The sequence below is a fragment of the Pinus tabuliformis genome, chromosome X (assembly GCF_031772625.1).
Source record: "Pinus tabuliformis cultivar Carrire ecotype Pingquan chromosome X, CPIR1, whole genome shotgun sequence".
NCBI lineage: Eukaryota > Viridiplantae > Streptophyta > Pinopsida > Pinales > Pinaceae > Pinus > Pinus tabuliformis.
The window spans coordinates 1,423,649,629-1,423,661,742 of NC_142308.1; the positions used below are offsets into that span (position 1 = coordinate 1,423,649,629).

Consider the following 12,114-nt stretch of genomic DNA (forward strand, 5'->3'; position numbering starts at 1 on the left):
ATGTTTATTACAGACATGAGGATCTTTGTATATTTCAGAATTACTGAGTTTCAAGAATTTTTCTTTTATGTAATAGCTAAACATAGCCCATTTATGTTGTCACATGTACTGCTTACAATTCTACATTTTGCAACCTGTACAATCATCTACTATACTATTCAGAAATGGAATTTCTATTACATTAAAGGATGAGATCTCTTACCTACTTCCTGGGCATGATCTGGGAAGTCAAGTTCATGTTACAAATTGTAGTGCCAATTTATATGAAATCGTGAGGCTTTTGCATGTTCTGTTTGGTAATATATTTCCCCCAAACAAAATCTGGCAAGAGTTCTCATTAAATTTCTATCACTATATGCATAAATTTGCTTCAAGGACAATCATAGAAGAAAATATGACAAGAGCTTTCATTAAATTGCTAATACCACATACATAAACTTGCTTCAAGAACAATTAGAGAAGGAATTCTTAGAATTCTGTAGCAATAATGTTTACAACATTGAGCCAGACAATAGATCTGGGCATCTGCAAACTGTCCATTAACCTCCATCCAGGAATCCAGATTCCCTAAATGATTTTAAACAAAATGAAGATCAATTTGACTAAAACATTCTAAAAAAGATTGCTTTGCATGTATTACTTAATACATCATTATGATTCTGCTCTTTGTACATCATCTAGGGCTCAAGCCTAAGAAGCCCAGTTGGGGACCCTCACTGGTTTCTTCATAAAATTGAAAAAAGAAAAAATATCCAACATAATGAAAATTTCCTAATAAACAAAAAAAATTATATTAGCCTAAGGCAGCCTTAAGGATCTCAATCAACAAAAGGTCATATGAAGCAAATAATATTCAAGGAGCCCAGAAACAAGGAGCTTTTTCTCTAAATCCTCAGTAGCAAGAATTATTTGTCTTGGGTGGTTCCACTCCATCCCCATCTCCATATACATCCATAATATTAACTCTGTTGAGAGATAATTGAGACTTATAGGAATCCGAATTCAGCATTTTCTTGCTCACATTAGTGTAAATCTCCTTGACCACAATTTGAAATGCAGGAAATACATTTGTATTATCCAGAGCCGAGGTCTCAATGAAGAACAACCCCTCTGATTCAGCAATCTTCTTCCCATCTTCCAGAGGAACTTCCCTTGTATGAGCTAAATCAGAATTATTCCCCACAAGCATTTTCACAACATTGCCATCAGCATGCACTGCAACATCAAAAGTTCACATGAGTTTGAAAATAGCTTGCAACATCACATAGATGACAACCAAAAGCCAAAGCCAATTTCAAAGATGCTCTATAAGGCATTACAACAGTAATTGCTTGCAATGCAAAAGTCAAAGCCAGAGCCAATTTCAAAGATGCTCTACAAGGCATTACACAGAAACTGCTTGCAATGTTAGTATCAGAACTAAGGAAGATGCTATCACATCAAACCCAAAGATGATCCACAAGGCATGACACTAAAACATCAATGATCCACAAGGCGCAGCACAAATTTCCCATAATATTGGTAGGAGAGTGGTGGAGTGCTATTACTTCAACCCAAAGATAGCTTCAGAGTCTACCCTATCCCCCAATTGTAATAGAAAAGTTGTTCCAAATGTTGTTGATGAAGTTCAACCTTTAACAAGTGTAGTGTGAAGGAACCATTCATGTAGAGTGGCTGAATAAATTTCTTGTGATGTTATATGACAAATGGCATTTCTGTCACACATAAGGCATATACATGAATCATGCTTTGCTTAGACAATGCTCTGTTAGTCTAGGGTTATGTGGTTTTTGGTGTATGGACAGTCCGTAAGGATAAATATTTTTAGAGTTTGCATATGGAATTCAAAAACTAGAGAAGCCTAATTCAATATAATTTATTTTAAAAATCATAGATGTATTTGGATCCTATAATGAGCATTTCATCTATATAAAGTGATGATTTCTAGATGTGTTTTTGGCAGAATAGTTGCCAATATTGAAAGTGTTGCAGTGTAAATGAACACAAATTATCTGCTTTTTTGAATTATATATGATTGAAAAACATGTTGAGTATTAAGAAATAGATAATTGTCTACTTGTTTAACATGAATTTATTGTTATCTTATTTTTCAGATTTTTGAAGTGTAAAAAATGGTGCAAAAGTGGTGTTTATGCATTGAAGTGTCTTGCTTTCCAAATCTAGGTCGAGCAGTTATTAAAATTGTCCTTTACAATATGGCAACAAATCATTTATTTCATGGAAGGAGAGAAGTGCTTGGAATGACGACAAACAATGAGGCATATTACATTGCCCTTGTTGAAGGGTTAAAAGAGGCAAAACAACATGATGTCAATGATATTGAAGTCTTCACCAACTCAGAGTTGATATGTAATCAGATGAAAGGCATCTATCGGGTTCGGAAGGACAATTTAAAACCTCTTCATAAGGAAGAAATAAATTGGAGTTGTCAATTTCAACATTTTACCATCAATCGCTCTGCAGATACTGAAAAGATGTCCACTGATATAATGTCCAAAGCATTTTTAAGCACATATGTAGATGTCAAATATGACATAAGATCACCATCCACTACAATAGAAATCATTGATCACCATCAATATAAATCCCCATTGTGCGAATGGGTTGTTGTTATCATTTTTCCGGGGTCTATCATAGCATGGCTCTTTCACTAAAGAAGAACCTGTTAATGTTTTATTTTTCCCCAACATGCAATGATTACGGTTTTTTGTATGGGAGACAAATTTATGGACAAATGTAATATATTCCATGTACATGGACAAATGTATTTTGAGAAAAGTAACTGGTTCATGGTTTTGTGATTATCATTAATACATTATGATGTTGTTTGATCCTTCCAAACACCTTCTTAGATCTTTGTTTCTGGAGAGATATTGATATGCTATGTGATTTGTTCGTTGGTTGTTGATCAGTGATGAAAGGTTTCTTTACTATGTTTATAAGGAATTTATTCTTAATAACAATTATTTCTCAATCACCCAGTCACTCTTCCCATCTCCACCTTGGATTTCATCCCAATAGTTTTCCCAGATCACAACTCTATTTTGGCTTGACTTCTCTGTATTTCAGATCTTGTGCTTGTGGATTTATCATGATAGTAAGGACCTAGTCTTTTTAAATCAAAGCAAATCTTGCTCATGCTCAGTGTGTCATAAGTAAGGAAATGTCAATATTTCTCCAAGAAATCACATCCATCATTATGGTCTACTATGCTAAAATCTGCCATGTGACCACTCAACTTCCTTCAAATCTTGCACTAGTTTTTCCTCTACAAAGGGATTCTTAGATAAAAACTAGAAAATATGCAGTTGGTGTTCTGGCTATTCTTGTAAGAGAGCTAAGAGGATTACTTGTAGTTAGTGAAACCTCTGGAATCCCTCTAATAGTCAACCATTTAATATTGGGTTCATCTTCAGCTAAATGCAAGGACAATTTATTTCTATTTTTCTATCATTGTGTTGCAGTGGAGGTGACAAAATTGTAAATAGTTTGTTGAGATTGCCATCATTAATGCCTTCTCTGTATAATCTTCTCACATCTGGTACTCCTAAAGCAAAAAAGAAAGCTCGTTCTCTTCTTAGAATCCTTCACAGTTGGGACTCTTCAAGAACTACTCAAACAATTCTCTTGCCCGAGAGTAGAAATTCAGTCACTTCAGCACACGAGTGAAGTCGCTGCCAGTTTTCCACCAATTCATGCAGGGGCCTGGCTTTTACTTGTATAGATATTCTTTGGTAGACAAGAATCAAAATAAATGTAAATATCTCTGTTATTCAACAAGATTTTGTTTTGTACAATATTTAATCAGTCATAAAGGAGATGGACGACATAGAAATTCGGGGTGTCCAACTCACCTCTGTAATTTACCCTTCTAGGAGATGCCTAATCGCTCCCACATGGTCATTGTAGCTTGATGTACCTTTGGGTCCCATTGACCTGATTTGATCGTTTGTGTAATTGATATAAAATTTCTATCTTATCAAACATATATATCTGAGTTGGACTAGCTTAATTGATATGTGCCCACTTTTGCTAAACAGTACATATTTTATGTCTAGAATCTGGATTAGATATTCTAACACACAACCATCATACCATTATCAGCAAGGTCATGACTTTTGTTATTTAGGTTTTACTTCTTATCAGTAAATCTATGTTTAGGTTTTACCCTCCACTTTTTTTAGTGAATATATTGAGCAATGTGATTGCACAATCTTGCTAGAATATTTCCTTGAACATGTATGTTAACCCAACTAAAAGGTTACAATTCATAAGAGTTAAAATATTTCATACATAGTATGGAAATTTATTAATATAAATGATTTTGCATTTATGTAATTTTGGCCTAATTAAATTATCTCATACAATATTTTGGAATGGTAAATTTCCCACCAATGTTTCTAAATATTTTTTGTTCAGTCAATGGTTGTGAAGGAGGATTTTGTTTCTAAATCTTTTTTGGCTGAACAATGTGAACATATGTAATATGTAATGTTCTGCTAACCTTAAAAAAATAAATGTAACAATTGGAATAGTAAGGTAGCTATTCTGGCCACTGAGATGTGGAAATATTGATGGTTCTCATTTTACATAGGAGCAGATGAAATAGAACTGATTGCTGTAAATTCTCTCTGGTTTATTTGAAATAAATTGAGTTGTACAATTTACATTGAACATTACCAATGGTATGATGCTATGAGTGGATGATATCTAAACTAATACTAAACCAGAAATAATTTGAGTTGCACAATTTACATTGAACATTACCAATGGTGTGATGCATTGGATGGTTGTTTTATTTGGTAAATACCATTCATTTTTCGGATAAATTTCTCAGCAAAGCCACAATTTGCATAGTCACAAAGCAATTGAGATTGAAAATCTTGAGATTGAATGCTTGTTGTTTTTTTTTAAATAACAATTTTTTAAGATAAACATCTTGGCAAAGATTATCCAACATGTAAAATTTGCAGCAATCGAGGTTGAAATTGCATGCCTCCCCTCCCCTCGGATGGGTGAAAATTTGGCATGGAAAATAATCTTTGATAAAGTCAGTATATTTTCCATAAAATAGTGTCAGAAAAGAGTACTCCAAAAATAATCCCTATGTTCACATGGTGAGTATTATCTACCCTATTATCTACCCAAAATAGTGTGGGCAGATGTATTATCTACCCAAAACAGTGTGAGCAGATGCAATGCCAATGAGGTTGTTCTATTCAATGCCTCAGAATTTGGACAAATTGTGCTTTGAAAGATGTGAAAAACCTCTGCGTGCAAAGGCAGTAAGTGAAATTGCATGCCTCCCCTCCCCTCCCCTCAGATGGGTGAAAATTTGGCCTGGCAAATAATCTTTGATAAAGTCAGTATATTTTCCATAAAATAGTGTCAGAGAAAAAGTACTCCAAAAATAATCCCTATGTTCACATCGTGTGTATTATCTACCCTATTATCTACCCAAAACAGTGTGGGAAGATGTATTATCTACCTAAAACAGTGTGAGCAAATGCAATGCCAATGAGGTTGTTCTATTCAAAGCCTCAGAATTTGGACAAATTGTGCTTTGAAAGATGTGAAAAACAAAATGAACCATTAATCTACTTACTTGTTGATATCGAGTCCCTCACACAATACTGAATAGAGATCGTACTAAATTCTTGATATCCTATTTACAAAAAGGTGTGGAGGTTTTTGTTTATGTCATTGAAGCCTTTGATGAAGCAGGTGGGCTCCTTTAAATAGTTCAGAAGTTGGTCCAGTAGAAGAAGCACTAGTAAGAGTGGGTTCTATTCTTGTGAGTGTTAGTTATAGTTTATACGGGTGAACCTATACTCAATGCTATATGCTAGTCTTGCATAGCAATTTTGATCATGTCATCTTTAATAATATATGCTAGTCTTGCATAACAATTTTGATCATGTCATCTTTAGTAATATCCCTACCAAGTTTCTTACATAGATAATCGTGGGAAAGCTTTTGTATTTAAGGACTTGTGAACATTTCTTATAAAATTCTTAAATGATATAAAATTCTTAAAGACTGATTTCTCCTTCTACTCTGCCACATCTATCCCTTAATCAGTAAAGTTGGTTAGTCCAAAAAATCCGTTGGTAAAGGCATTGATTGTGGCTGTGGGTTTTGCTACTACCGTGTAGCTGTTGCTGGCCACTTGCCATAAGCTGTGGTCTTCTCTGAGCTAGTAATTGAGCAGGTGCTTCTCCAACAGCTGAAAGAAGTCCTTGTGGATTTTGATCTTGGTGTACTCTGGATTGACTTGGAAATTGACATTGGAGTTCGATTCTTGAAAGGAAATAAGATTCATACTACATCTTACCCTTGGGAAAACCATGACCATCAATTGGCCTAACCTGTCCATGTTTGATAGCAACAAATAGTGCCCACTGTAGCATGAATAAGAAACTAAAGATTAGGATATCTAAACTTTTTTATTATACTACTTGCAGATCTGTCTCAGATGTTTTTAGCCCTTGAACACTTACGGCATGTGCTTAATTGTCCCACACATAGCACGAGCAAAGTCACCCCCACAGGATTTGAATATGGGTTGATGGGAGTAAATACAGGATTTGAAAATGGATGGATGGAACTAAATCGATGTGCATGGATTTTTTAAGGGTTAAATTTAGCGGATTAATTGATTTTGTATATATATATATATATATATATATATATATATAAATATCCTTGTAAAAAAATGTGTCATTTTCAGAACCATCCATTAATTTCACATAAAAGATATCATATATATTGCAATTCTAAAAAAAACAGTTTCAATCAGTTTTCAAAGCTTGTGAGTATTGCACGATGCAAAATGAAGTTCATTTGAAGTCTGACAATATTTTCACTTGAAGGTTGTTGGATTGCAGAAGAGAAATATTTATTTCCAACCTTTGAGAATTTTATCCACATGGTTTCTTGGTGACTCCAATATTCTCTCAGATGTTTTTGGCAAATGAACAAATGTATGCTTTAGAATGGTCTTTTCAATGATGAGGATGACTTGTCGATAATCCCTCAAATACATTTCAAGGCAACTGCCATATTTGGCCCACATATACCTCCCTATATGAATATTTCTCACCAGCAAACAAATGCGGACTTGATTGATAAACTCCAGATGACACAAGTATGAATGAACAGTCCCAATGCTGGCATCCAATAAGTTAATTATGTGTACTTTTCACATGTTTTTTTGTTACTCTATGGACTTAGAACACTTCCTATTCTTCTTTCACAGAAAAAGCTTGATGACACTGAGGAAGTCTTCAAAGATTTTCAAGAGAAACACAGTCAAGCTAACTGCACAATCAAGGAAAAGGAGTTCATTATCTCAAATTTGTTACAATCAGGTAGGGTCTAATATTTGCAAATGCTCTCTTTGTTTAGGTATGATGTCTCTTCTTAAAGTTCACCTATTTGCTCAAATTATGGGCCTTAATATCATATTTTCTTGTGGTGAACAGAGAAATCCCTTGTTGAGCAGGCAGCAGATCTCCGGTCAGAACTAGAAAGTGTAGCACAGGATGTTTATGGCCTATTTGCAAAAATTGGTACTTATTTCTTTGAAGACTTTCTTACCCTGGGTTTTGGGTTTTACTTTCATTCTGCTACAAAATGCTCACCACTGGCCATCTGTGCAGAAAGGAAGAATAAGATAGAAAGTGGAAACCAAAATTTGGTTCAAACATTTCAGTCTCAGCTGTCACAACATCTGGATGTCTTACATAGATCGGTTTTGGATTCAGTCTCACAACAGCAACAACAGCTAAGAAGTATGGAAGAACAATTGCAGCTTTTTGTTTCTACTAAAAAGCAGGTAACACAAGACTGTAAATAAGAATTTGACTTTTGGTTTTGGCTCCATTTCCTTGTTAACATAAGCAGTCTTCATTTAAAATGTCATTTTATAACATACTTCCGAAGGTTACAGAAGGACTAACAGAGGGAGTGGAGAAATTGAAGACAACATACAATTCTGGCATCAAAGATCTGCATAATCTAGCCCATGCACTTGATGAAACGTCCTTGTCAAGTTTTGAGAATCTCAACTTAACAGTATCTAAACAGTGTTCAGCTCTATATCATGTAAGATTATGCTGTCACAATTCACAAAGTAGTGAAGTGAAGAGTGGATTTATATATATTTTACATGTGTGCAAGTTTTGGCCATTTCTGTTTCCGAGGCTGATGCAATGCTCTAACCAACTCAGACTCTGTAATCAATATTACCAGCTATGTGTACTCTAATAGAGTAATCCTTTGCCACAAAATGTTGTTGCTTTGATTTCCTTCATCTAAGGTCTCTTTCAAGCTACCCTTCAATATCATTTTAATTTTTCTAAAAACATGGAACATGCTTATCATTTGGGTTACTAACAATATCTATTTCATGTATTTTAATTGATACACAGTCACATCGTGGCACTTTAAGATCACATTTTTTACTACTCCGTTAGGAACAATTACAATATCAATATATATATATATATATATATATATATATATATATATATATATATATATATATATATATATATATTTTATGGGAATTTACACAAAAAAAATCATAAACAGGAAAACTCTACTATGGCCATATATATATATATATATATATATATATATATATATATATATATATATAGTTGCTTCTTGATGTGAGTTCAAATTTTAACAAATCATAACTTTTTGAGTGAATAGAATTAACCACTGCGACAGTAAAAGAGGCACACCAGAGGCTAGAGAGCATAATAGCTCAAAGAAAGGAGTAGCGAATCCAATACAGTGCATAAGTCAATAGCCTTAAAAGTTTCCTTGGCTCAAATCTGTCTACTTCAATCAACAAAAAATTGTGTCCCTTGTCTCTTAAAGATTATTCTTGCAGACCTCAAATAACACCAAACTTAGGTGACGCGACAAGTAAATGATCGGGACTAGGGGCAAAAATAGAAACAATTCCCCAAAAAATTGGATTCAAACCACACAACTAAAGATCCAATATCATGCCTGAATCTACTTGTTTCTTGCATCCTACCCTGATTCCATTTGTCTCTTCAAAGACCATTCAAGCACCTTCAGGGCTTTGCCTATTTAGTCATCTCTTAGCTCTCTTGAAGAATGCATGTTTCCATTTGTCTTTGCCCTTTCTGGAAGGAGTTCCTATGCCTTCAAAATTCAGGATCACAATCAAGGAGTAGTCTACAAGACAGTTAACACTTTATCACAAGCATAAAAGGACAGAACATCATTCAGTGAACATCAACAAATCATGAAGAGGGCATGTTTAAAATAACATAACAATCTACTACGCTATCATATACTATTCCATGAAGGCAAAATCAGCTTGATGAAGTCATGAAAATCCAACGAGATCTTTGACTAGAGGCAAGGAATAAAAAATCAAACAACAAAAAACGCAATGATAAGGTTCAAACCTTATTGGCCTTTGACCATCTAACCATAACTTTATAAAGATGTAAAATATAAAGATCTATAAATCTAATAAACATCGAACCATGAACATAGGTATAAGAACATAGTAACTACATGTTTAAGTATAAAAGTCAAACATGTTGCATGAACATAAATAAGTAAAGAGATTCTATTTGACCGCGAGCAAATTTTTCAGTGACAAAGATGGCTCTAAATCGAAGAGTGAGATGTGCTCAAGAATAAATATGTCAATTCTACAAAGATGGCCAACTGATCGAGAAAAAGAGGTCCCAATATGTGCTGCAACCTCAAGTTTTGCAATATGCATATTAGACCATAGTTTAAACTCTAGATGGATCTGTGCTAGTGCATACAGATACACGCACAATCCTACTGGTTACTTGAATAATGCAGGAAGAAAAAAAACTAAGGGAAGGAATGGATCTAAAATGATTGCTTGACTAATGCATAGATTAAAAATTCAAGAGGATAATGGATCTCAACTGGTTACTTCAATAATGCAGAGATCTAAAAGAAAAATGATAATAATAATCCAGAGCATGACTCTCACATTGGGTATATATATATATATATATAAAAGGCTATGTCGCTAAAACACCAAATCTCTAGTTACCAAAAGTGAAATACACCTGAAGTCATTGGCACTAATGGAGAAACTGAAACTCTCCATGCCCAGATGTTCTGTTGAAGAGCAGACCCAGGAGATGAGCCAGAGGACCCATCATGGCAAACGGTCTTCTGCGTGACCCTCTCACCATTGTAAGCCATATTCATAAACATAACCACATTCCCAAACTCTTCATTTGGAGATGATGAAGATGATGATAAGAGAGAATTACTTCCCTCATAGACTTCATAGCTAACATCCTTAAAAGGCACCAAAAATCATTTCTGCAACTTCTAGGCATCCAGCAGCCATGATAATTTCAACAAAATCTCAGACTCCATGTATTCTGTGAATTGGGTTAAACTAACTTCACACCTGGGCAGCCAAGGACAAACTTGTAACTATTACTCTCTACTATTTGAGTTTCGTGATTCCAGTTCTCTGAAACATCGTTCAAAATAAGTACATTGCAGATGACTTGAATGCATTTCCAACTGACACGCCAAGGAAAACCTGAATAGAGTTCAGGTCATTTGACTGTCACAGACGACTGCAGATCAAGATAAAAGTCCGGCATTGATTGCCCATGAATTACTGAAGTAGGTGCGGATAAATTCAACCCGATATATGTGTTAGTTGCCCAGTTTGTAACTCAAAATTAATGGATTAAATTAATAGGTACAACAAATTTACCTTTCTTTAAATTTGACAAAAACTGACAGTTTTCTAATAAAGTTCCATTTACAGTGTCTTGAATTTTTCTCAATTTTAAATAGATCCAAGTCACAAAGTTCCATTAAATTTCAAAATGACTCAGAATTTTAACCGAATTGTACCGCCGGTTTCCAGCAAACGGCTTCAATCAAAATGCATGCAGGTGAGGTCAATCAAAATGTAGTTAAAGCGTGTATTATACGTCTGTAATCTCAATTAATTAGGGGATGGATTGGCTCGTATTACCCCTGATCTCACGTTGTATTAAATGGGATTAGCAATCGGTCTTTCTCTTGACCATTAACTTTTTTTAATGGAGTAGTCTAAAAACTGCAATTCAGAGTATTAATGTAAAAAAATTCAAAGAGATGCTATTAATACAGATGGCTTTACAGATGAATGAACCTGAACCTGAAGGTCGCGTCCCCTGGGTGGTGAGCTGCAGAGCGGAGGAATTGCGTGGGCCGGAGTTTTGTGGTGAACTGCGGCGCCGAGTCGAGCCCGAAGGTGAGTGAGCTGCAGGGGCGAGTCGAGTTGAATTGGTTGGGGGAGCAGCTCGCGGTATCCAAATTTCTCTATTTCGAATTGGAATGCACATTAACTTTTCGCGGCGGCAATTCTGTCAGACCAGCTCCGATTCGATCAAATCAGGAAATTAATGCGGAGCGGTGGACGGAGGCGGCCAGAGCCGGACGTTTTTCCGGTGGGCATAGAAGCCGTGGAATTCCTCCGCCTAGTTAGACTATTCCGAGACGAATTTTGAAATATTGGGCGAAAATACAGAGTGGATCAAAGTGATGGTGATTATGGCCGGAGATGAAAGGCCTACTTTCCTCGAAATGCCTGCAATATTGTGCAGAGCCGGCAACATGGAAAATACGGTTTGACAATTTGTTGCAATATTAAATTGGCCAACTGATGAGCAAGGGGATCGCCTCGCAGTACTTCAGGTAGGAAAGCAGCAGCACGTAAGTATATTTAGGAGATAGTGGTGGAATGTTAAGAGATATTTTTTTTTAACATATGGTGAATTGGTAATTGTCAATTTTAATTTATGGGATATCTAGGATCAATTCTCGTAGTTACTTTTATAACATCAGGTGTACATCTAACTACCTGCAAGTCGGATATACTAAGATCTTATAATTTTAGCAAGAGAGACGCACGTGCTGCCAAGACGAGGTTGGAGAATTTACTCCTTTACCAACCACCACAACACGTCATGTACTCAAAAATATTGGTGGAAGATATGTTTATTTGTATAAGACAAATCAAAATATGATTCTTAACTTATAAGTATT

The 12,114-nt window shown here is 35.2% G+C and overlaps 1 pseudogene; it reads right to left on the reverse strand.

Moving 5' to 3' along the window:
* Positions 1–892: 892 nt before the first annotated feature.
* LOC149145371 (ras-related protein RABA5c pseudogene) lies at positions 893–10,260 on the reverse strand (annotated as a pseudogene).
* Between the last annotated feature and the right edge of the window lie 1,854 nt (positions 10,261–12,114).